Raw genomic sequence first — 24,219 nt, forward strand, 5'->3', positions numbered from 1 at the left:
AGGGTGGATGGTATAATTATTTTCTGTTGTTCATCTTTTAGCATGTCATTTTACTACTTGGTCTTTTAGTCAGTGATCGCTTGCTTGGCAAGTATCATACTGAGCAAAGGTAGTTTGACAAAGCTTTCCTTAACTTGGCTGTATTTTCTGTTGCTAAAGTATTCTTGAAATTCCTTTTCCTAGCGTCAGCCTGTGGGCTCGTGTCAACGAGCTGAATGGTACAGCTTCCACGGCGCAGCGCTCTGACCCTTCGTCGGCGTTGTCAAGCTGCCTGCTTGATGCTGTGTTGGTTTGGCACGCCTTGGCTGGGACGTCGAGTCAAACGCTGATGTGAAACTAGGGGCAAAGATTTGCCTCTTAGTCTACCATTTCCAGTTCAGCCCAACAGAGTAAAGACGATGTAGCTGCCACCTATTTAACCTGAGCAACAAATGAGAAGCGAAAAATCCAACCTGGAGAAGTGAGTGTTGACCATCGATGACCCCTATTTTAGTTATCTAGGAGAAGAAAGGATTATTTACAGCAGATGCTACCTAGGTGATCAAGGGTTTCTGCAATGTCATGCTTCCCAAAGCAGTCACACCTTAGCACAACCGTTGGTTCTGTCTCACCCAGGCAATAAAAACCTTCTTGTTGAGGCTGGATCCTCTAAGGCTTCTGACAGCTCCCTCCACCCCAAGCTGCAGAAATAAACCTGACTGCGAAAGCCCCCTTGTGGTTTTTGCTCCTGATGATTCCAGTCTTGGGGAGCTGGAAAAGAGAGGAAGCTTTTTCAATTTTTTTTAAGTATATGATTTTGCTTTAGGACCAGATAGATGTTTGTCCGAAGGCTCTGAAGTAGCCTCCATACTAAAGCAGGGCATTCTTTCTTTTCAAGGCCTTACATTTACCCTGCATGAAGGAAAATCTCGAGGAGAGTCAATTTGCTTTGGGAGGTTGGGCTGGAGAAGGTTACATGGGGGGCTGGGGCACAGCAAGGAGCACCTCTCCCAAGTCCCCAGCTACCACTGGCTGTATCAATTTTCCTCATCATGTGCAACCTGCAGAGGCTTCTTATAAGCAGTACAGCATAACAGGAGATGATGTTATTGATTCCTTCTCTTTCTTTTTCTTCCCATTCCCCTCTCCAAATCAGGGAATTGTTCACATCTGTCTCCCTGGGATTTCTGCGGATCTCTAAAGTAGTGAATTAGGTCTTGGTGGAAATTAGAGACAGAAACAACATGTATTTATAGATCGTATAACCTATTTTCTAGAAAACAGAAAGTAATTTACATTTAAGTGATTTTTTCCAGTTCTTGGATGTAAAAGAAATACTGTAACCCTGGTAGGTATTAAGATGACCATTCTCAGATCAAAATGACTGATGTTGCAACACTTTCACAACTGTTATGTGTTTGCTGATGAATGAATGTGAAGACAGGAAAATTAGAAATTTGACAATCTAACACCAGCACTGTTAATTTTCTACAATTTTGTCATTTACTTGCAAGAAACTTAATATATTTCTTCTAAAGCTTTATAACCCCTCTTCTATCAAAGCTCTATAGACTCTAATATTCTGCTCAGTGAACCGAAATATCTGTCGTTATAAAAGCATCTTCTCATAAAAGCATCAGGAACCATTATGGTATATTGTTGTGCACACCAATATTAGCTAAGGAAACATTTAAAGGTTTGAAGAATAGACATTTTTTATAAAGTGTGGAAAACAAAATGTCTAAATCAAAAATACACTTTTTCTTGATTTAAGTAAATAAGATATTTCATCCTCTAACAAAATGCATATGCATAAAGGGAAGAAATAATCCTCTAAGGAGAAACCAAGAGAATGCTTAGGTGCCTGGCCCCACCTGCTCTGAGCTGCCTCTGTCTCTGCAAGGCTGAAGCCCCCCTCCCTCCCTTTCCATGCTGCTTCCACACCCTGGGCACCACCTGGGGACCCCGCACCTCCCGGCCAGCCCCGCAGCCTCCCAGGGCACCGCCATACTGCTTCCCCCCCAAAAAAAACAGGCTCGGGGGCTTGTTGCAGCAAATGAGGTCCTTCTTGTGCTCTTTGGAAACCTTCTCATTTCATTACTTTGTGAAAATAAACGTTATGTATTGGGAAAACGATTCCTGGGCTCCTGTCCCCAGGTCAAAGGGGAAGCAAGCTGGCCAACGTGCAACAAAAGTATCGTCTTCCCAGCCCTAACCCTCACCCCAAACGTGGGGCGGGAGGAAAAGAAATTCAGGTGAAATGGAAAAACACAAGGAGTTGTCCTGTCGTTTTTTTCCCAAGATCACGGTTTCTTGCTTGACCACTGGCGCCAAGCGTAACCCCCTCCCCTGTGCCACTTGCGCCGTAGGGGCTGTCTGTTTCTTACAAAGCGCGACCCGGAGACAGCTTCATCGCCGGGAAAGCTGTCAGGCAAAGAGCAGGCAGCGCCAGGAGACCCGCTCTGTGCGCGGCAAGCCTTACGAGCAGCTGTGCTGTGGTTGCCTTCGCTGCAACCTCACAGAAGGGGAAGCTTTAGGAAAAAGTTATGAATGATGTGGATAGAAAATGGAGTATGTTGGGGACAGGTTTGGTGGGAATCAGGGGCATGTTAACATTCCTTTCACTAGACAGCAGGTTACTGCTTGTGTTTTGATTCTCTTGCTTGTGATAACATAGTACACGCTGTTTCCATCCTCTCTTTGTTCCAGTTCACACATTTCCCAGTTTTTTGGGTCATTGAGTTCATTCATGAGTTTAACAACAGACAGTACCGTGTGCACTGTAAATATTAGAACTTTACCAAGCAGATAGCTACGGCGCGAGGCTGCTGATATAATGCAAATATGCTTATTACTGTTAGAATTTCAGCCAGGGAAAAGTCCAGACATTATCATTTTGAGAAATGGGTTGGTTTGGTTTTTTTTTTTTTTCCATCTTATTTACAGTGCACGGTTCACTGGTAAAGATTGTTAGGGCTGCAATTGCTATAGGAACTCAACTTCAAATATGTTTGAAGGCGTTCTCTGAATGAGGCAGAGCACACTCATGATAACGGCAATGATAAGTTCATTGCAAGGCGTCTTCTGGAAAACTTGACAGTACTGTGGAAATGATGCGCAGAAGATGTCGGCGCTCACGCTCGCATCTGATTTAATGTCGGCAGTTTGCACTTTGGGTCTTATTTACACAAAGGACTGTAAATACAGGCGTGTGTCTGTCTGTCCAGCTGGTTTTTCAGCAAGGGATCAGGGGAGAGCTGCTGGGGGAACCCACGGGTGTTGCACGGGGGGGCTCTGCCTTTGAGCGGGCAGGGGGTCCTGTGCCTGAGCCGGCTTCTGCACCTTGAGAATGTCAAAGCCAGGCGTTGCCGCTCTGGTCCTGGTCGCAGCCATCGCCAAGCAATTGAACTGACTGTGCCTCAGTTTCTCCCTTCTGATAAACATAAAGAATTATATATTATATGTGCATGTTACAACAACTCAGGTCAGTTACAGCTGCGCATTGAGAACCAAACTGTCTGGAAAGAGTTTTGATTGGGAAGCTCTGAAAATGACGTCTTGTTTGTATGTGGAGTGACAACTATTATAAATGTATGATCGTTTTAAGGTAAACTTGAAAAAAAAATATACCTTAATCCACGGGGAATTAATTTTATTTTCTTACATATAATGCTGTAGATGTACTCGCAGCAACGCATTAACAGACCATTAAAGCACTTTAAGTGGACACAACTCTAAACGCTCAGGTTGATGGCCTGAAGTGCTTTCGTTTTTAACATGGTTTAAACCACTGAAGTATGCTTGAAACGAGGACATTTATTAGTCCTTTGCTTTCACAATAAGTTACTTAACATCAGCCATCTAATCATGGAAAGAGACAGAAATAGTCAATTAGAAATCAAAGGCAGCTGAAATAGGGTTTACAAACAAGCTATAGGCTACAAAACCACACGCAGAACCTAATGCAGCCCAGCGTCATTTTCTCCTGGTGGACTCCGAGCTCCTGGAAGGCCACTTACCTGGTGCCAGGCATAGCTGGGGATTTAAATTCCTCACCTGCCGTCAGCACAGCCAGTGGGACGGAGCCTTCGGCCGCGCTGTTTGCGCGGCACAGCTGCCCTCGGCACCTGGAGCAGAAGCCGCTCTGCCACATGCGGAGCGCCTGGGCGGGAGGTGGAGCGTTTTGCAGCGATGCTGGGTTTTGCAGATACCCAACACGTAAGAGCAAAGCTGGCCTAATAACTCACCAGCTTCCCCAGGGGCCCTGATAAATCCTTGCGCTGAGGATTAACTCTTAATACGTAGAGGACGTGGAAGAGGAGGTAAGCAAGGCCGATGATTACTCACTTTTTTGCCAGGATTGCCACAGTCACACCTAAGTCAACCTGTGTTTATTTCCCTGATATGACTGGCCTTCGGGAAAAAAAGGTAGGAAAATGCCAGGGAGATGAAGAGCTGCTACATATAAAAAGCTGTTTGAGTCGTCAGTGCATAGGAGGAAGCAGCAGCAGCAGTCCTTACAAAAACCTGTTGGTTTTTATTTTTTTGGACAGTGCTATCAGCTACCCTCTTCTTCACTTGAAATAAAGGCAATGACATAATCCAAAATGCAAGAAACTAAACACTCGGGTCTCATTCGCTCACACGCACCCATATGAAAAGTGAGCCGATAGAGGACACCTGTCTCCAGGCGCGTTCTCCAGACCTTTGCTGGGCTCCCGTGCGCTTTGTGTGGGACTGCCTCGATACATGAAATTACACTTATCATTCCCCAACTCTGAGCTGCAAACGTTAAACCCGCTGTCCCGGTACAGCACTTGCACCGGTGATAGAAGCGGACTGGCTCCTCCCTTTGTGGGAGAGGGTACCCCTGCCCAAAGCCCCCGGATTCTCCCAGCAAGGGCTGTGGCCTGACGATGTTTGCGAGCCCAGCCCGTGCCTCAGCACGACTGTGTATAGACTGCCTCATGTGAAGTGATGTGCTTGCAAGAGTTTTTGCTGTTATCCCTCTGTTTCTATTGAATGCATATTACTGAGGTTAATCAATGAAATGAATTTGCTAATGAACTTGTTAATACGCTTGTCATAGCTGGTGTTGGGGTGGTTTTCTGTTCCTTTTTTTTTTGTTGTCTCTATATATATATAAAAATAAAAGCTGCTGCAGCTGTTTGGCAGCTTGTTTTTTTGCTTTAGGCAAATGATGAGAATTAAGTTCAATTACAATTGCTTTGAAGTAAAGAAAAGTTAATAGAAATTTTGGTAGCAATATCAGCTTAACGGCATTCGAGCTCATGACCTGTGCATTGTAATGAAACCACTTTATCTGCCAGGCTGGCAGTCTTTTGTTCCCAAATGGGGGGATATTCAGCTACTGGCACCGGGAGAACAGTTTTGCAAGAATTCAGAGAGGTTTGTTCCATCTTGTTTGCATGCAGTGCTGTGTGTCCATTAGGTATATAGAGAGAGCGTTAGGCAGTGCATGTCCTGAGCATTAGCCACAGTATCAAGGTGTGTACGTAGAAAGACGCAGGCTTAATACATGTAATTAATTATGAAATATTTGGGAAACAGACCTGGTTTAGGGCGGTCCCCTGTGTTTTGAAGTGAGCCCTATGCTTGGCAGCACCGGGGAGAGCCGGGCATCGCGGCAGAGTTTCCGTCCCCAGGATACTTCGGGCCAGTGCCATCGTTCGCTGCTCCTACCAAGCAGTAAGCCGAGACCACAGGCTGGTGCTTCCACAGCACGGGTGCGAGGTCCTGGTGTTAACATTCACACCTGGGTTTGCATGGTGCTTACCTTGCATGTGTGTGGCAAATATCAGCCAAAATGCCTGTAGTCGCTTGTGCGTGTTCACAAGCCCTCCCTGGGTGTGCTGTGGGTTGCTGAGCTTTCACGTGGAGCTTCCAACCGACCTGCTCCTCGAGCACCAGCCCTTGCTGAGGCCTGTCCCGCCTGTGGATCAGCAGCACATTGCTGGTGCCACCAGTTAATTCCAGAGCACAAAAACCTTGCCTGAGGAATGCTGCTGCAGTCTGCTGGTGTGGTTTTGTTCCCCCCCTCCAGGACTTCCCTGCCAAATAACAATGCAGTAGGGTGACGGGATTTCTTTGCAGCCTGTGTCACGGTGACAGTGGCAGCACTTCTTGGCCTTGACACCCTATCAATTTTTTATCGAAGCACTGGAAAACAGGAAGCTGACTGCAAACCTACCGTGGTTTTAGTACAGCATCGCCAGCAACTCGCAGACGGAGGCAAGGCTGTCAAACACCTCTGTGTGCTAAAGCCCTGCTATCGGGGTGCTGCACAGGACAACGTACTTTCCCTCGTTCTCAGTAAATATTATGAATCACCTTTTGCTTGGCAGAAACATGAAATTCCCTCATGAGAAGGAGAATTATTATACAGGATGTAGTAAATAGAGTTTTATACTCTCTTTATGTTCCAGGAGTATACACAAAGATTTCATTAGTGTTTTAACAATGAAGAAGGAGTTTTGGGCATGCTAGTAAAAATGGAAATGGACCGAGTATAGCTTACAAAACAGGTTGGGTGCCTGGAAGCAAAGGCTCTGTGGAGGAAGCGCAGGTAGGGGCTGGGAAGGTGCGCTGGGCAGGGCTGAGGCTGGTCTGGAACTGCTGTCGACGGGTTTTTAACAAGGGGTTGGCACACCTCTGCCAGGAGCGGCACAGGCGGTATTTGGTCCTGCTTTGGGGTGGAGTAGAGAATCCAAGGCGATCCGTCCCTGCCTTGCTCCCCCTGTCTGCGATCGGGCATTTAGCACCTGCAGACAGAACACTTTAGGTACGGTTGTAACGCAGCCGTGAGACGAACAAATTATTTGCTCTGATATTCATTTCATCGTTTGAGATGAAAATGACCCATTTAGGCCAGACACTCATCCCTGCCCTGCGCACCTCCTGACCTGGTCAGGCGCCTCGCCCCGTCCCGGGGTCCCAGGGCTCCCTCGCTTTCTGATGACACTTGCATTAACCTGAGGGTTAGATGTCCTGACAGTCTGCCAGCGCTGGTCTGCTCCTTTTCAGGAGGTTTCAGCTTCTCATCCCTTTCTAGAAGCGTATTATAACAGAGTCAGTGCAGGACAGGGCACAGCCCTCACATGAAGTGCTACGGGATCGCCTCGTGCCGTGGGCCGGCTGGGCACGGGAGCACAGGCTGCTGCAGAGACCTTTCCTCCTCCATTGCTGGAGCAAGGGCGAGAGCACGCTCCTGCCCAACCCACAAAAGCAGAGGTTGAAATTGTCTCCCCCTGAGATCAGAGCCGTGCACTAAACTGATTTTCACTTTTCCATGGGAAAAGTGACTTATGCTGTACCTTATCCTCACTGTGCTACGGGTGTTAAGTACTTCCTACTCCGTTATCATTGTAATCAATACATTTCACAAGAAAGGCTCGCTCTTTAGGATGAATATGGGTTTTCTTTGGAACCCTGCAAATCTGTTAAAGTATTTTATAATAAACTCATAGTTTATGGGTGAACTGAGCTGATTTCATTCCCATTCTGCCAGTGGATCAGTAATAGGCAATTTCTCGCCAACCCAAGCCAGCAATTTCCATTTACATGCTGACCCATAGGCTAGGGTTGGGTTTGGCTGAAAGCAGTGCCAAAGGTTGTAGAAAACAGCTTTTGGGGCCAAATCAGCCACGACAATTCCAGACAAACCACTGTGGTCGAAACACTTCCACCACCCCTGTTTCCAGGTCTGCACCATCTTCAGCGACGAGCTGGTTCCTGGCCACCAGCATGAGTATGTCTGGGTTAGGGCTCAAATGCAATATCAGAGGTTGCTTTGGAAACGCAGTGGGAGAGCCTGACACACTTCATGTTGTGTTTGTTCACCTTCAGCTGTCCCAAGAGGATTGCATGAATTGCTATGGCCTTTTCCATACGCACCGGACAGCTGTCCTTATTTATGAGACCCTTTTTTTTTAACATTATGAGGCTTCAACCTCACACATCATAAAGCTCAAATTAAAACGTGTCCCTCCGAGCTTTCACGTGGTGTGTGCAAACGCCGTAAAGTGAAATAGGAGATGAGCAATGGCAACACACTGCGTTCTGCATCACAGTTAATGGTAACCCAGAGCGTATCCTGACAGGTTTTATCTCCCACTGTACGTATAACATTTTGAAGAGCATCCTTTAATGTTCCTTTACGTGAGGTTAGTTTAGATTAGGATCTACAGAAGTGTTAAAAATGGTTGTTGTCTATAAGCTGTTGATGTCCCTGACACAACAGGAAAATACTTCCAACTCACGGTGGTAAAATCTGAGATAACTCACCTTCAATGAGACAGGCGGCTCCACATCCCAAACCCACGGCTCCCCTTCTCTCTCTTTCTCCTGCTTTCACTGCTGAGAAAGGCTCAGAGACACAAAGGTGCTGAAGGTTTCTCTGGTTTGGGCTAATTTTGGGGTGAAGGAATACGTGCTGCGGGTTGTCGGATTGAAAACTGCAACACCTTCATGGAGAAACTCTTGCTCGGCACCTCATTCGAGTTGTGTGGTCTTCACCGTGAGCGGCGGTGTTGGAGGTGGTAAAACAAGCGTCCCTGAAGAGAGGCAGTTTCTGATGCATGCAGAATATAAAGGTGAGAAAAGAATCCCGCCAGCATTCCCATGGGCAGGTGTTAGGTTGCCCTCCTAGAGGTGAAAAACCCTCAGCTTCCGAGCACAGCCCTGCAGGTGAGCACCGTGCACTCGGCTCTGCCTCTGCTCCGTGGCGCCATGCCAGTCACTGTGAGCTGAGGAGGGCGAGGAAGAGGATGCCCCTGTGCATGCATTTTCCCAGTGCGTTGAAAACCTCCCACTGAGCAGCTGCTGTTCCACGATGAATGTCCTGGGAGCGTGGTTTCTGGGGCCGTAGCCACGGCTGACCTCTGCCATGCAGCGAGGCTTTGGTGCTGATACCAGGCGGCAGTGCTGGGACACGAATAGCCATCTCGCGGGCAGCGCTCGTATGTGTTACACTGCTCTGTTACTTTAAGTGAACATCTTTAGTTTATAAATACAGGAAAAATTGAGAGGTTTATGAAAGAAAGAAAAAAAACAGGAGCTGGGGGACAAGAGACTTTTCACCTTGCAAGAAAGGGATGAATATTGAAGGAGAAGAGGAGATGGATTGGGAGCTCATTTTTGAAGGTTAGGCTGGTTTTCCCTTTCCTTTTGTTTCTCCCCCATTCATTTCAATGAGAATTGCGCAGAATAATAATCGACTTGTTTTGTCTGTGTAATAATTGCATTGATAATTTAGTATGATTTAAATAATCAAATTCAGAGTGTTTTGTATGTCAGAGCCTGAGAAAGGATTTTCTTTAATCTCCAAAGATGCATATTCATGATGCCATTATATATATAGCTAAAGAAATTACAGTACCATTGTCTGCTTCAAACCAGTCATCCATTGCCTGCTTTTTTTTAAAAAAAGATGAAACGGTCAAAACACAAGATGATTGATTTGTACTTTGAAAGTTCACCTCCTCTCGCTTTGGCAACGGATTTCTTCATCTATCAACAGCCACCCTTGTCCCTTAACGGCCGTCCAGCGCAACCTATACTCAGGTTTAAGTGCGGCGTCAGGCATGTTCATGCCTTGACGTTCTTCTGCCGTCTCCAACCCGTGCGTTGCGCTTGGCGCCGTGGCAGAAGAGGTTCTCGGTGTGCTAACCGCGTGTCTCGTGCCTTGCTGGTTGTGCTGCGAGCTGGCCTGGATCCTGGGCTCGGGATGCAGCCGGGGGCTGCTTCTGCCCCCGGGATGTGAGCCATGGGGCGGCCCAGCAGCCCCGCGCACGCCTTCGTTCCTCCTCCGTTTCTCATCACTGCTGGGCTTCAGCTGGCAAATGCAGGCGCTCCGCTTTGTGTGCCACTACTCATTTTCTAAGCATGGTATATCCCGATTTCCTAGATTATTGTATGTGTGGTTGGAGCTACGGACGTTATTAGAAAGGGAAGAATAATGGTTGTAAAAAAGAACTCAAGGACGTCCCCACTGGAGGCTGTGGGAGTGTTGGTCAGGGTACGGGTACATGAACAGGTCGCGAGAGACCTTGTTGCAGTGCACAAGATAATGAACCAGCAATAAGAAGCGTCTCAGGTTTTTATGACAGTCTATTTTTGTATTGCATTAGAACATTTAGTGGATTGAGATTTGGCTAATTTATTGTACAAGATAACCGAAATACCCTAAGAAGCACCTTGATGGAAGAGTGTTTGCCTTTGAAGGATAAAAATAAAAAGCTATTCTAGAAATATGAATATTAACATACCACAGGTCAAATACCTGTGATTTTGTTGAGTTTAATATTTCATCTGTTATATATTACTATGCATTTATTCTAAAATGCATTTGTTAGGAGAGGTAGCCACAGGATAGCAATGGACACACATGGGTGAGAAAGCATTTAATAGCAGTAAAGCCTGACTTTGCCTGTGCTTTGTGACAGGAAAGTGGTATTGCCATTTTGAAACCCACAATATAAGGTGGGAAAAAATCAAGATACATAGAAAAATAAGGTTATTTTCCATGAAAATTGGCTGATATATGAGTATGAAAATATTATATTGAAATCGGTTGAACAAGCCACAGGCTAAGGTGTTGTGTTTAAGAAGAGACAGAAGAATCCAGATGAGAAAACCAGGTGTAAGAGACGGGTAACTCATCAAATCTCTTAGTTAGCTATTTTTTATTCTTTTGTTCACAAATGGTCTTAAAATAGCAGCTCATGCATTTTCTTAATGACATGTGCTTTAGTCACTACGCCAGTTTTGTAGACAGCGTCTAGTATGGGCTCCGGGAGATGTTTGCTGTCTCGTGGATCCGGCATGCCGTTTAGTGGCTATTTTTCTTTCCATCCGTCGGAAGGATGCAAAATCTAAGCTTTCTGCATGAACAGTTTTGCATACACTTTCAAAATGTATTCACCGTTATTGTTATTTTATGTTTGCATATAGCACTGCTCGTAGGAACTGAATCAGAATTCAAATAAAAGAAACAGAATTAAAACATGTTTTCACAAGGATGGATAATTTATGCCTTGATGGAAGTCTGTGCAGTGTAAGCGGCGTAACAGCAGGAAGGTGGTGGATAAATTATTTATTCTCCACATACATATCGATATTTTTTTATATCTGCTCTTGAGCTGAGCACGGAGAAGCTTTTGCCAGCCTCTTGCCTTTGTACGTAATTCCTTTTCAAACGAGAACCAGGGTTTTTCCAGTTTGGTTCGTTCGTAAGGGCAGGGACTGCTGAAACACGGGCAACCTCACTTGTGCCTTTCTTCCTGTCTGTTTTTCCTTCCTTCCTTTCTTTCTGGCAGGGTCTCAGTAGAAAAGGAGAACACAAAACTTATTGTGTAGAGCAAAGCCTCCCTTGCACCGCCGGCCAAGCAGCCTGTTGTCATTGTACTAGATTTATAGTTAAACTGATGGTTAATCCCTGGAGAATTTAGTCTGTTTGCTGCGAAGCCTGAGCTCATGCAGAGCAATCCCTAACCGTGCGGTTTAGGGAGGGGCCTTTAACTTTGTTATTCTTTATGGAGAAATGGTTCTAAAAAATGTTGGTGGTTGAAATTAAGAGGATTAGATTTTTTTTCTTCCAGTTTATCTGAGGCAATTAGTTACTTAATTACTGAACACAGCTTTTACCAGTGGCTGTGAGGAGGTGCAGTGTTTCCTCTTTTTCAGACTCAGCCATGAAAGACTTTTACTTCGTGGTTTTAATGGGGAAATTACTCCAATGGGTAAATACCTTGAAGCGGTCAGATTAAATTATTGTGTCTATTTAAAAGTATTGATGGTATATTTAAATTAAAAAAAAAAAACGAAAAACAAAACGTTTAAAAGCACATTTAGTCAAGCTATGGCATGCACTAATATAATTAAAACAGTTTTAAAAAAATCACCCCAGTTTATTGTAACATGCCTTTGAAATAATATTGTATATTGGCTCCTGAGATCTGTCCTTTTGTCCACCAGCCCTGTCCTATGAGCTAAATTTTGCCTGGTTCAGGAGAAGCACAGGAGTAAATTAGGATTAATCCATTAATTTTTAACACATTACCTATGTTTAAGAGCGTGAGACTACTGAGTGCGTGAGGGCAGCAAATCACCTGGCTGGGAGGAGAAGCCTGCGTTTAATCCCTGCTTTGCAACAGGGCGAATAGTAGAAGCCGAGCTGGGGGAGCTGTGGGAGCGAGAAGCTTCTTGGGGAGACACAAAACCCCCTGGGACGATGCACCCAGGGCAGTCAGCGCCTTTGGAGGCACCAGGCGCTGCCTTGGAACAGCAGAAGTGCTTGTCTATGGGCTGGGAGGTTTTCTTCTTTGAATTGTAAATGCAAAGCTTGGTGGATAAAAGTCTGACTGCCCTAAGGAGGTACTGACTTCATCCTGGATGCGGAGCTGACCTCTAACTAGGAAGAATGCCTGAACCCTACAAAACACTAGAAATAACAGCAATAACAATTCATGAGCAATCTGTAACTCATACATTGACGTTTAGTCTCAGAATTAAGCTGTTACTATTTCTTGCTTATATCCTCCAGGTTAATTTTTAATTTTTAATTAATTTAATTTTCCAGGGACATTTATAGAAAAGGAAAGAGGCATTTGCAGTTCAGGAACCCTCCACACAAGTACCAGCCCACGTGCGTTCAGGTTAGCGCGATGGTCCCAGTATTTACTGCTTACATCCTCCTCCTGACAACCCTTTCTGCACACTCTTCAGTTTGGTGCTTATTGCCCCTAAAGGTCCTGCACAATGTCCTCCTGAACTTCATCAAGATCTCTCTTCCCATTTTTTTTTCCTCGTCATTTATCATGAAGTCTTTTAAATTTCATTTTAGATGCAAAAAAAATACACACTGTCCCATGGGTCGTTGAGTACTGCCCTTGCCCTGGGGATTGGCTGCCTTTCACTGCTGGCCAGGCTTCTGCTGGCTTGTGATTTCCCAAGCACTGTAGCTTGGTTGGGAGCAACTCGCAATTCATCATTTTTTACATGTAAAAGTCAATAGCCCTCTTATCACAGCGGGGAGAGGAGAGCACAGGGGGGACTTGGCAACGAACTGGCTGATGCGCAGAAAGGCAGGGAAAATTCCTCCACCAAGGCAGGCAGTGCCCCAAGAAAGGGAAATGGGAGTTTTTAGAAAAGGAAGCACCAGCATTAGCTTTGCCTGTGTATTTTATAGCCAGTCCTCATCATATACTCTGATGCAAGCAGTAGCGCTTATGATCGAAAAGAGAAATATTCAATGAAAGCAGTGAACGCTTTTACTGCATTTTTAAATGTGTGGCATTGACAAGACTAGGATGCGAGTAACCAGCTCTAGTTTTATGAAACATTGAGGCTGCTCCGTTCCCACCTATTTTAAGTGTTTATCCCCGACACCCCAAAGCCATGGGAGCGGCACCGTTGTCTGCCTCGTGCCAGTCCCCATTTTCCCTCCACGCCAACGTGCGCGGTGCTGATGTGGTTCAGCACGAGCTCTGCTTTTCATGCATTGCTCCGAGCATGAACTGCTTCTCCACGAAGCTCTGCTTCCACACAGAATGATCCCTTGGGATAGGACTTCCAGGTTTAACAGAAACTCCCCACAACCCCAGCTAAAGGGACCGGATTCATTATTTGTTTATATTAACTCGTGAGGAGGTTGAAAAGCTTCACCTTGTGAAGCCTCTAACAATTTTTTCCCTGCATAGAAAAAGAATAAAAAATCTAGTAAAACAAACTGGGAACAAACTGGGGCACATATTACTTGAGAAGCCAGCGGCCCCTTCCAGTGGGGAATGAGAAGCTGCAGAAAGTTTAGATACGGAGAGAGCATCTCACCATATGTGGGGAGTAAAGTGAAAAGCTTTCTTCTAAGTAGAATTCCTTATCTAAAGAGCAAAATAAATAAATAAGAGCGTGCTGAATTGGCATTTTCATAGAACTGTTACTCTTCCGCAGGTTAACAGCTACCTACTGCTTGAGATACGGCGTTAGGGGGACGTTCCCAGCACGCACACATGCAACAGAGACAGGGATATGAACCGGAAGGTTTTATTTGGAAAAACACATATTTTGAAGTTGTGTTCTAAGGCAGAAATCTGGGTCACGCCTGCCCAGCCCGCACAGGAGGGCACTCTGCCTCCGCTGTGCCGGGAGGGGTGGGAACAGGCTTTTGGGAGCGTTCCCCAGGGCACTCCAGCTCCTCAACCCTGCCGGGGCTGCTTTGGGGAAAACCCTGCTCGGTAAGGACCGAACGCGGGCCAGACCTGTGCTAACGGCCTGTCAGGGCACTTGGCAGGTTTTCGGGGGTGTTTGTGGGCACATCTGAGGTGTGAAATTGCAGGTAAAGCCTCCCCAAATCCACTCGTTCCACTACAGGCATAAACAAAAGAAAAGCTGGGCTGATCCTTGTCCTTTTAGGGGAAAAGCAATTAATTTCCAGAAATTTCTTTTCGTATCGCAGCCACTGAATCTTATTCTCTAACCATGCTCAGTGAAGCTCAAACAGGCTGAGCTTCACTTTTTTCTTAAAAATGCTCAGGTAAAATAGGAGATTGTAAAGAAAAATCCTCATGGTGCCAGCAACTGGTGTTAAAGGTTGATGTGCTGAAATCTGTCAATAACACCACAGATTTCTGGTTTTTTTCCCCTGCTGTCTTGATGTGAAAGTAAATATTAATTACCTTAATTAATTATGGATTCAGGGCTGAATGCTTTCGTACAAGAAATTAACATCGAGTTAGGATATTTTCTGGCATGGCACTGCTTTCTGAAGCTCCAAAGGCAGCTGCACAGCTGAGGGCACTGCGAGAGGGTGTCATTTCTCATCAGTTATATTTGCATCACCGAAGCCTCATTTACCTGCGCTCCTCTGGTGATTGATTGTGGTGGTGGCTGTCGATGAAGGAAATGGCTATAGCTGACACTGTCCATCATCAGATATTAAACTGCGCTGCCTGGAAATGTTGTGAGTCAGGACTTCAGTTCCTTAAGTACCAAAATTAATGATTCTTTTTCTAGGTTGATGAAAGCTCTGAGTCTAATTAATTTCCTGTCACAGCGAACAGCACTTGCAGAGGAGGAAATAATGGGGAAAAACAGAGGAAGCTCAGGTAAAAGATGCATTAATTAAAAGCTCAATTTGCTCTGGCCGTATTTCTCTCTTCTCTTCAGATTTAACGTTTACCTCATTTATAGCAAGTAAAGCCCAAGTCTGCCACGGTACTAAGTTAGAATAGAAAACTGTGTAAAACCAGATTGCTATGAGAAAATACCTGTTTTCAGGGTAACACCAGGACAGTACACATCTTTAACCTATCATAATCGCAAACTGAACAGCTGAGAACAGTGCATTAGGCAACCAATTACCTGAAACAGTCTTCAGAGTGATTACTGTTTTCCTGATAGTGCTGCAAGACTCTTCTATTTTTAAGACAGCGAGTGTGCTGGGCAGATATTGGAAATGAAAACACTTGATCAGGCATTGAAGCTTTCCCGCCCTTGCTCCCGCCCGGTTAGCTGTGCCGCAGCCCTCTTCCCCTGGGTGCGGGACGTGGGCTCTACCAGGCGCCGGGTCCTTCTGAAAGCATCTGGCCATCGCCTTGCGTAGGGCATTTGGCCTCGTGGCGTGCACGGCACGGAGCCGCACCACTGCCTTTCGTGGGAGCCGTGCAATTAGGGCTGACTCTCTGTTTCAAGCCCCGCTTCGTGACTCCTGCCGCCCCCAGTAACTCAGACAGAAATATTTGGGCGGTTGAGACAGCTGACACGCGTGGGTCACCCGGTGTGCATGTCTGAAAAGGGGGAAGGGAACAAGATTAATATTTTAGGAGGCACTTAGTGCATTCATACATTGTGAAAACATCAAATGGTGGGTAAATTCCTCATTTTTGAGATGTTTGCTATTCCCTAGCAAAGCACCTTGTCCCAAATACCCTGGAAGGTTTAAAGCATGATACATCTTCTCAACATATTGCAGGAGAAAGTCTCTCCCTGGGAATATTAGTGACATTACAACTGGAGAAAATAAATTCTGCTTTCCCTAAGTAATGCCGCTTATAGTGTGAATCTAATTTTAGATTCCCTCTGTTGCCTCTAAATCTTTGCTCCATGTCTTTCCCAACTTGATAGAAGGGCATATTTAATTATCTAGAGTCACATTTGTATGGACAGATCTTTCATCAACAAAGCATATGTCTTTCGGTTTTGTAATTGTTGAAATCCCATTATTTCTCAGCTTTGAGTAACCGGACACATAAACTACACCTGCAGTACGCAGCTGAAGCTGGTGATCTAAAGCAGGCACAGGGACAGCTGCCTTTGCGAGGAGGAGGTGTGTATGGAGAGATATTCCCTCCAACTTCCATTTCCAGCTCCTCAAGTATCAGGCAGGTTTGCCAAAACCTTGTTCTCATATGGCCTGGGAGTTACGAATCTCAGTGATATTTGTATGTTTTCCCTGGGGAAGCTGGTGGATCTGCTGCCCTGTCTGCCTCGGAGTGCTCGCTGGCGTGTGCGCCTCACCGGCTCGGTGCAAGGCCATGCTCTCTCTTCCAGAGGACACCCCTATTTTTGCATTTTAGAGGGCCTGAAGCACCGATACCGCTGTGCTCAAACTCTCGTCATCTTCACCAGGGCCGATACACGCCACGGACGTGGGGCGAAGCGGTCCCTGGTTGTGCAGCGCGTGCCTAGCCCACGCGCCGGCGCTGCAACTGCACCCCTCGTGAGCACACATTGATGCAGTTTTCTGTTGGTTTCTTCTCTGAACTAAATCTGAATCAGTCTGTGCAAGAAAAACGAGATGCGAGTGAGAGCCTGTGCTTTGTCGGGTTTCTTTGGCGATCAGACTTCAGACGTGAGCTGCTCCCATTTTTTTCATTTGTGATTTGTAGTAGAGGAAACGCTTTGGGAACCCACTTGTTCTTTTCAAGTACTAAAGATGAGAGACTTTCCAAAGAGCACAGCACAGCTTTTGCAGCAGCAGATTACACCTGCCTGATCTAGTGACCATTTCACACTGTGTAAAGAAATAGTGCATAAACAAGGCGCAAAGCACTTAATGTAGCTATTTAGGGAGCCAAAAGCCTCCCACAAAATGTTACTGGTAAGGAATTACACGGCACTGGGGCAAGAGTACTTTGATGCTCACCAAGGCAGAAAGCTGAGGGAGGAGCAAACGGCCGCCTGCCAGCACGGTGGGAGCTCGGCAGAGGGTGCCAGGATGTGAACCAGGCTCAGTTATTCAATGTGTCCTCAATTTTTTGGGGGAGGCATAAAAAGGAAGGTGGCCGAGTGTGCCTGTGGCAAGCTATTTCGGTTAGGTCGAGTGGGAAGCCTGAGGGAAGCTTCCAAAGGATTTAATAAAGGTAGGAGGGAGGGCAGCAGCGTGGCAGATGAAATGCTATGCTGACAAATGCAAAACAATGCACATTAGGAGGAAACTATGAACTACTGCTCACTGGTGAGTTCTAAATTAGCTTTAAAAGTCATGAAAAAGACTTGGGCATCATTGCGGAGAGTTAATAAAAACATCTGCTGAGTAGGCAGCAGCTTGCGAAAAAACACAAGCAAAATGTTGGGATGTTTAAAGACTTGGAACAGAAGATGCAAATGAAATGTGATGATGCCACCGTTCGCATCAGCGGTATCGCCTTGGTTCAAACACGGTGGTCCTGCCTTTGGGTATAAAGCAGTGGGAAGGGAAAAACCTGTTAGAGCGGCTAAAGGCACAGAAAGAGCTGCATGAACCTACACTGTGAAAAGCCTGAAGCCTCCCAGCGTGGCAGCCCCCGTGGTGAGCTCAGTCTTCAGTGCCCTCGCTTCTCCCTGCCCTGTGTCATCTCCAGAGCGGGAACGTCCTTGCCATGGCAGAGGCCACATTAAATTTGAAGTCATTGCTACTGGCACAAAATCATCCAGTCATCATCTTTCTAATGTTTACATGGAAAGTTTTTGCACTTCAATTCTTATATGTTTCTACAGCGCAAGTTCATTTTGATAATTACTCAGATGACATGATGAAAATCAATAAAAAAGAGCCATAAAGTCACGGGTTGAATGGCACCGCTGGATATTTAGTCCACAGTCCTGCTCAGTGGAAGGCCCATGTTAAGTCATGCTGCTCAGTGCCTTGTTCAGTCAAGTTTTGATTATCCTGCAAATGTTATGCACCAAGAATTTCCACCTCAGATTCATTATCGTTCCATTAAAAAGCCGGTCTCCAGTCCATAAATTTATTTTATTCTGACTGGTACATGAAAAGTCATAAACCAATTTATGAGCTGAAAAATGCTCATCTTACTGCCACAGTAATTTGACATATGCCAACTTTAATTCTGGCTTTCCTAAAGCCTCTGTGCAGCTTTTTTGGGGAAGGCGAGCGGCGCTACAGCCTCAGCAGCTGTTCTGAGGAGCGAATCTTCACCGCAAATAAAAGAGGATGTCTGATATATTCATTGAATTATAATATTACAGCCAAGTACTTAAAAGGCTCTTCTGTTCTCAGCACACATACTTAAGTAGTACCTGCTCAGAGAGAGGGCGAGAAGCTGGTGTGGGTGGTACAAAGGAGCTTTTAAGCACGCGTTCTTTCATCACACCCGTAGCGGGGGGCTGTGCCTGCCGTGCAAAGCGACCCCTCAGCTTTGCATCCCCTCAGATTAGAGGAGCCGCAAAGCGTTTGATCTGCTGATGATCTTAGGGGAAATTATCAGAAGATCAAGAAGTAGCTGCCATCTGCTCACTGGGCCAGCTCAAAGTCGGCGTTTGGGTGATCTCCCTGTAGCAGTTCTGGCTTTCCTCCTAATGACGGCCACCTCGTTAGGACCCTGACGGCTCAGCGGTGCAGGCTCTGCCGGGCTGCCTCACACACCAGTTTAACATCTTCTTCAACATCTAATCGAGCACCATGTGCTTCAGGAGGAGCAAAGAGCAAAGGAAGGGTTTGGATGTGAGGTCACCTGCTCTCAATTACGGTCTCCTTTTAATCTCTCTTACCTACTGAATGATTCGTGCTTGGAGTCAGGAGGGGCTTTACACCTTCTGCAAGGGCTTTGGCTGCTGTGCTGCTGAACCACTGATTTGCCTTCAACACGGTCCGGTTCTGCTCCAATCTCAGCCTCTGCTGGGTTCAGTTCCTTCTCCCTGAAAACCTTTAGCGTTTTCCAGCTCCACGACTGAAACCTCCTTTGCCCCAGAGATCCCCCCCCAGACCCCTGGGCACCCCCAGCCGCCATGCCGTGCTGCTGTCTCTGTGCCGGCAGGATCTCCATCCCGTGCTGCTTCTCTTGATGCTTCGCAGCCCTGCCAGCCAGCCTCATCTCTTTTCTTCCTTAAACAGCCTGCACCTAGCACTCAGCCTAATTTTACCCTTGTCCATTCCAGGGCTTTGCCCTCAGGTCGTTAAGATTTTATTCTGTTTCCGCTATTTCGGTCCTTCCCAGTCTCTCTGTGCATGAATTTTAAGAAAGCTCAGGCAGGGTCATCACCTTTGAGCGCTGTATGGTAATGCCGATAACCTGCCCGGCATTACCACAGAGGTCTGCACAGCCTGCAGCACTTCCCAGCACACCTGAAGTCCTCTTCTGCATAGCTCTGCTTCATTTCCATCGCGGCGCTAAATAAAATATAAAATGATAAACAAGGAAAAGAGAAGAAAACAGACGTTGGGAGACCATTTATTGAAGGAAGAAGAAGCAGAGCTTCAAAAGCTGCCTGGCAAGTTGAAAAACCCTGTGGGTACAGCTTAAGCATTTCGGTGGGAACTGCGTCTGTCCAGGGGCTGCTGCAGCACCCTGCTCCTGGCCTCTGGTTTCTGGTCTCTTGGGCTGAAAATCTGCAGAATTGTTTAAAAGGTCTTGATCTGTAGTCAAAGTTCAGTTAATCAGTACTCTCCATACCAGGCTGCATGTGTCTGCCACAACCCAAAGGGACTATTTTTACTTACTGCATCATCTCCTGTGAGAAATCTCAATACAGGGCTGAAGCAACTCCCTTCGCTTTGATCTGAGCAAAGCAAGGTTCTGTGCTACTGGGATATAATTTTCATGTCATCGTTGCTGTAAAAAAAATGGGTAAAAACCAGGGGGAACCACCATACCTCATACTATAATTTTCTATCTGTGGTGTTCTATCATTTCTGTAGATGCTCATTGCATGTACCTAATTTGTCTTTATTACCATCAGCAAAGCAAGGCTAATATTTAGACTTCTAGCAATGCATGCAAGCGATAAAAAATAAATGCATTTTTGTGACTCATAAATAAGCCTTTTTTGTAGACAGTGGAACAAAGGCGTCAGCGCATTGGTAACACACGTGTTGTAGACAGTTAATATTGCCAATCAATAACAGCGCTAGAGCATCGTGTCTTGAAAAACATGCTGAAAAAAAATTAAACAAACTAAATTACTTAATAGCCACGGTTAATGCTGCAGGGCACATGAGTATTCTTCTTTGTTTATGTCACATCCTACCTTAGGGAATAAATATGGGTTTTTTTAAGGTACTTCAGCACTTATTTCATTTGGAGTCGGGAGCCTTAATTCCTTAAGGGCTTAAGCCTTTAAGGAATTCTTATTATCTTTCTTATTATCTTATTCCTAAGAAAGGAATTCTTTCTTATTATCAAACATAATTGAATAATCTGTGAAAAGATTATAAAATTCTCACAATAAATGTTGAGATGTTTTGGGGGGGGCCTTTCTTCTTCAGGGCAGAGCTGTGTTTTGCTGCATTTCGCTGTACAGTTTAGGCAGTGTGGGGAGCGCTTTGCAGCGTGCAATCGCGAGTCACGTATTTTACGCTGATCTTTCAACAAATTTCACTCTAAGAGCCCAAATTACCGCCAGGTTGTTTTGCTAGGTGGGTGGTTACAAACGCTCGGGCAACAGAATGTGGCCTCAGTCCCGGAGACGGTTCCTGCCTCAGGTCTCAGTTTACGGTGTACGGAAAGGAGAGGCATGGGCTTATAGGTTATCGCCTCAAATCAATAAATATGTTTACGGTCATCGTGTCAGCGCGCGGGAGGAGCGCGCACAATTTCTACGTCCCTTCTTGCGTAATTTGGGAAGCAACGCCAGAAGATGGGCGGCTTTGCCAGCCAAGGCGGGGGTGAGCGGTGCTTTGGCTCGTGGTGGGTCACCGCCCCGTGTCCCGGCGCGGCTGACGGCACCGCTCTCCCTGCCAGTCTCTCGGGCTGCACGTGCCCTCCTACCCACAGCCCTCCTTGCATTTTTAAGCCTGGGACCTGTGTAGAAGAAAGGGAAGCATGGCATACCATGCAGTTGCGTTACATGATGGAAAAGACATGCCAACCACATGAACAGGTTGGAAGAAGGTCCTGAGGATGATGCCCCCGGGACACCTGCCAGCAGAAGGTTTGCAGCCCAGGACTGGAGATGGCAAAGTGACAGACAATATGGGCAATAAGCTGAGCTGAGGTATAGTCTCAAGCTGGGATTTGTCTCAGTTTCGTGAGAGAGTAGTGAACATCGTATGGGACATTTGATGGCGAACGGGTCATGTCTCTGAGAAGCTGCTGACCGAACGGATGGCGTTCCTCCCTCTGACCGCGCCGAAGTGTGCCGCGCAGGCATGGGCAGTACGGGGTGAGGGAGCTCTTGGCTATCTCTTGCCACCGCATAACCTCATTATTTCTTTCCTTTTTAAAGGAACGAGGTCATTAGCTGATTTAAGCAACACTGTAATGCTCAGAGAAGTGGTTTCTGGGTGCAGCTCTTGCTCCTGCCCCCTTTGAAATCAACGGACCGTCTTTGGATCTAGAATAAAAGCCTGTCCAGGGTGAGGATTATCGCAGACCTCAAATGTAGGCTTCCAGTTGTGTTTCATAAAACACGCGAGGATGGGACAGCCGCTGTCCCGCCTGCCCTTTTCTTACAGCGACAACCAGGAGAGCTGTCTGAATGTCCCGTTTCAGCTGAAACGCACCTTTCTTGCCCATTGCACCAAATGCTTTTGTACTGGTGAGGTGTCTAAAAGCGAAATTGTCAATTTGCGCTATATTTAAAAATCTCTGAAATATGCATTTTATGATTTTTGCCTTTTCTCTCTTTTTATCGTACCAGAAAGAAAGGAGATATCTGCTATACAGTTTCTTTATTTTCCTCACCTAAATAAACTTCAGTTAATATACAACTAATAAGACTTGACAGTTTTACTAATATTAGAAGATGGGGTCGAAGCAATGTAAAGCAGGAACAATTCACGGAGATATTCTGTAGGTTTTGGAAATACATACTTGAAATACGTTGTGGAAAACACGACCGCAGTTTTAAAACTATGCCCATCATTTTCTTGATAATAGACATGAAGTTACTGCTTTCTTGTCAGCAATTAGTCAGCCACCTCAAATAACGTGCTATAAGAGGTACTGGAGACGTGAATTCAGAGCATGCAGGTGACGCACAGACGCTACAAAACATATGCAGTTCTGTAAAGTTCAGGAGTGAAACATTTATTATTGAAAAAGTGGTAACTGTGCCACTGGCAGGTGAAGCGCGGAAGATCGCGTAGCGATTCTGCAGGTCTGACACAGCACATCACCTGAGTTTGCCATTATTTAGACAGTCGCTGCTAGCAAGAGGCGCTGGGATGTTCATCTACAGCAAAGAATCGGGGTTATTAAAAGCCAACATGAAAATTCAGAAATGTACTTTCTTCATTATTTTGGCAATACAGTTTAAAGCGCTTCCTAACAAAGTCATAAATGTGCAGTGCTGTATTATATACAAATGGTGTTTTAGCACTCTGAAGTGTCTCGGCACTGCGTTCCCGAGAAGTTTTTTCCGGCAGGCGGGAAGACTGCCAACTCCTTCGCAGAGTGGCAAAGTGTGGGTTAGCGAAGTTGTGTTAGACTCCATTTGCCGTAATTGCAGGGGTAATTGAGAATAAAGACTAAACAGATAGGTCAAATCTCCTTTTTCAAGTAATTATGCGTAATTCATATGGAGGATGTAACAGTACAGAGATATACGCGTATGTAAATTTTGGAAGTGATTTCCTAGAGAAAATTATTATAAGGTTAACAATAGCTTAGCATCCTAAAATTAGAAATTATTTTAAACTCAACTTATTTGGGGAATAATCTACCACATAGGAAAATATATCCGTCTCGTTAGCAGCAATTAGGAACCAGAAAGCCTTTCTGATTACTGTAAATGGCTCTAAAAGAAAAACATCTTATAGCTGATGTACGTGACAGCTGTGCACACATGGCTTAATGCGCAGCCCGGCTTGGCGGAGCAGCAGGACGGAGTCAGCACTTCCCACCGCTCACAGGAGGGGCCAGGCGCCGCTCCTGAATTAAAATATTTTTAACGAGCCAGCAAGTCGGGGGACCTTCAGGCCGTCCACCCACACTTCACCGTCTCAGCACTGAAGTCCCCTTTGCAAAGTGAGACTCCTGCCGCATGCTAAATGAGGAGTTTTTACCCTTAAGCCATCACAACTCTCCTGCTCATTGATATGCTCCTTGCACGCCGCTGGACTAAAGAAAACCTTTGCCAGAATCACCCAGGACTAGGTAGAAAATATTACCGGAGCACCTGATAGCTGTTGGTCGGTGTGTGAGACGGCCAAGGAAGCAGCTGCAGGGATTTTGAGCCACCTCCCTTTTCCACAGGGTGTAGCCAAACACCTCAGGGTAGCTGGTGCCCCCCCGGCTGCACCCCTCCCGGTTGCTCCCCAGGACTCACAGCCACGCAAACCGGGCAAATGGCAACCGCAGGCAGAGGTGGGCGAGAGCACGCGTCCCCATGCCGTGTCCCGGCACGGAGGGTGGACAGGGTTGGGAGTACACCTAGAAGTACGGTCTAAAAGCGGACTCTGTGCCGTACAGCATGAGCTTTTCATAGCTGTAGCTGTAGGTGAAAATTGAGAAAGTTCAAGAAGACTTACAGAAGCTTTTAATTCCTCTAAAGCTGGCTGGATCAAGGGATGTTACTGAGATACTGCATCTAGGTCTGTGAGTTGGAACGGGTAGAGAGAGTGAAAATGTTGACCATGAATCGTAAGGTTCATTTTGCCTTAAAGAAAGATCAACAAGAATGAAATAAAGCCCTCAAAGTATATTCCTTTGCTCCCATGAGCAGGTATATGTCTCGTTTCAAACCACAGTATCCTTTGAGCAATGTGTGCACTCAGACGCTGAGATTTGCCGTGAGCCGGAGAAGTGAGGAGTACAAAAGCTCCTCTTGGATTTCCAGTGTGTT

The sequence above is a fragment of the Phalacrocorax aristotelis genome, chromosome 12 (genome assembly GCF_949628215.1).
Source record: "Phalacrocorax aristotelis chromosome 12, bGulAri2.1, whole genome shotgun sequence".
Lineage (NCBI taxonomy): Eukaryota > Metazoa > Chordata > Aves > Suliformes > Phalacrocoracidae > Phalacrocorax > Phalacrocorax aristotelis.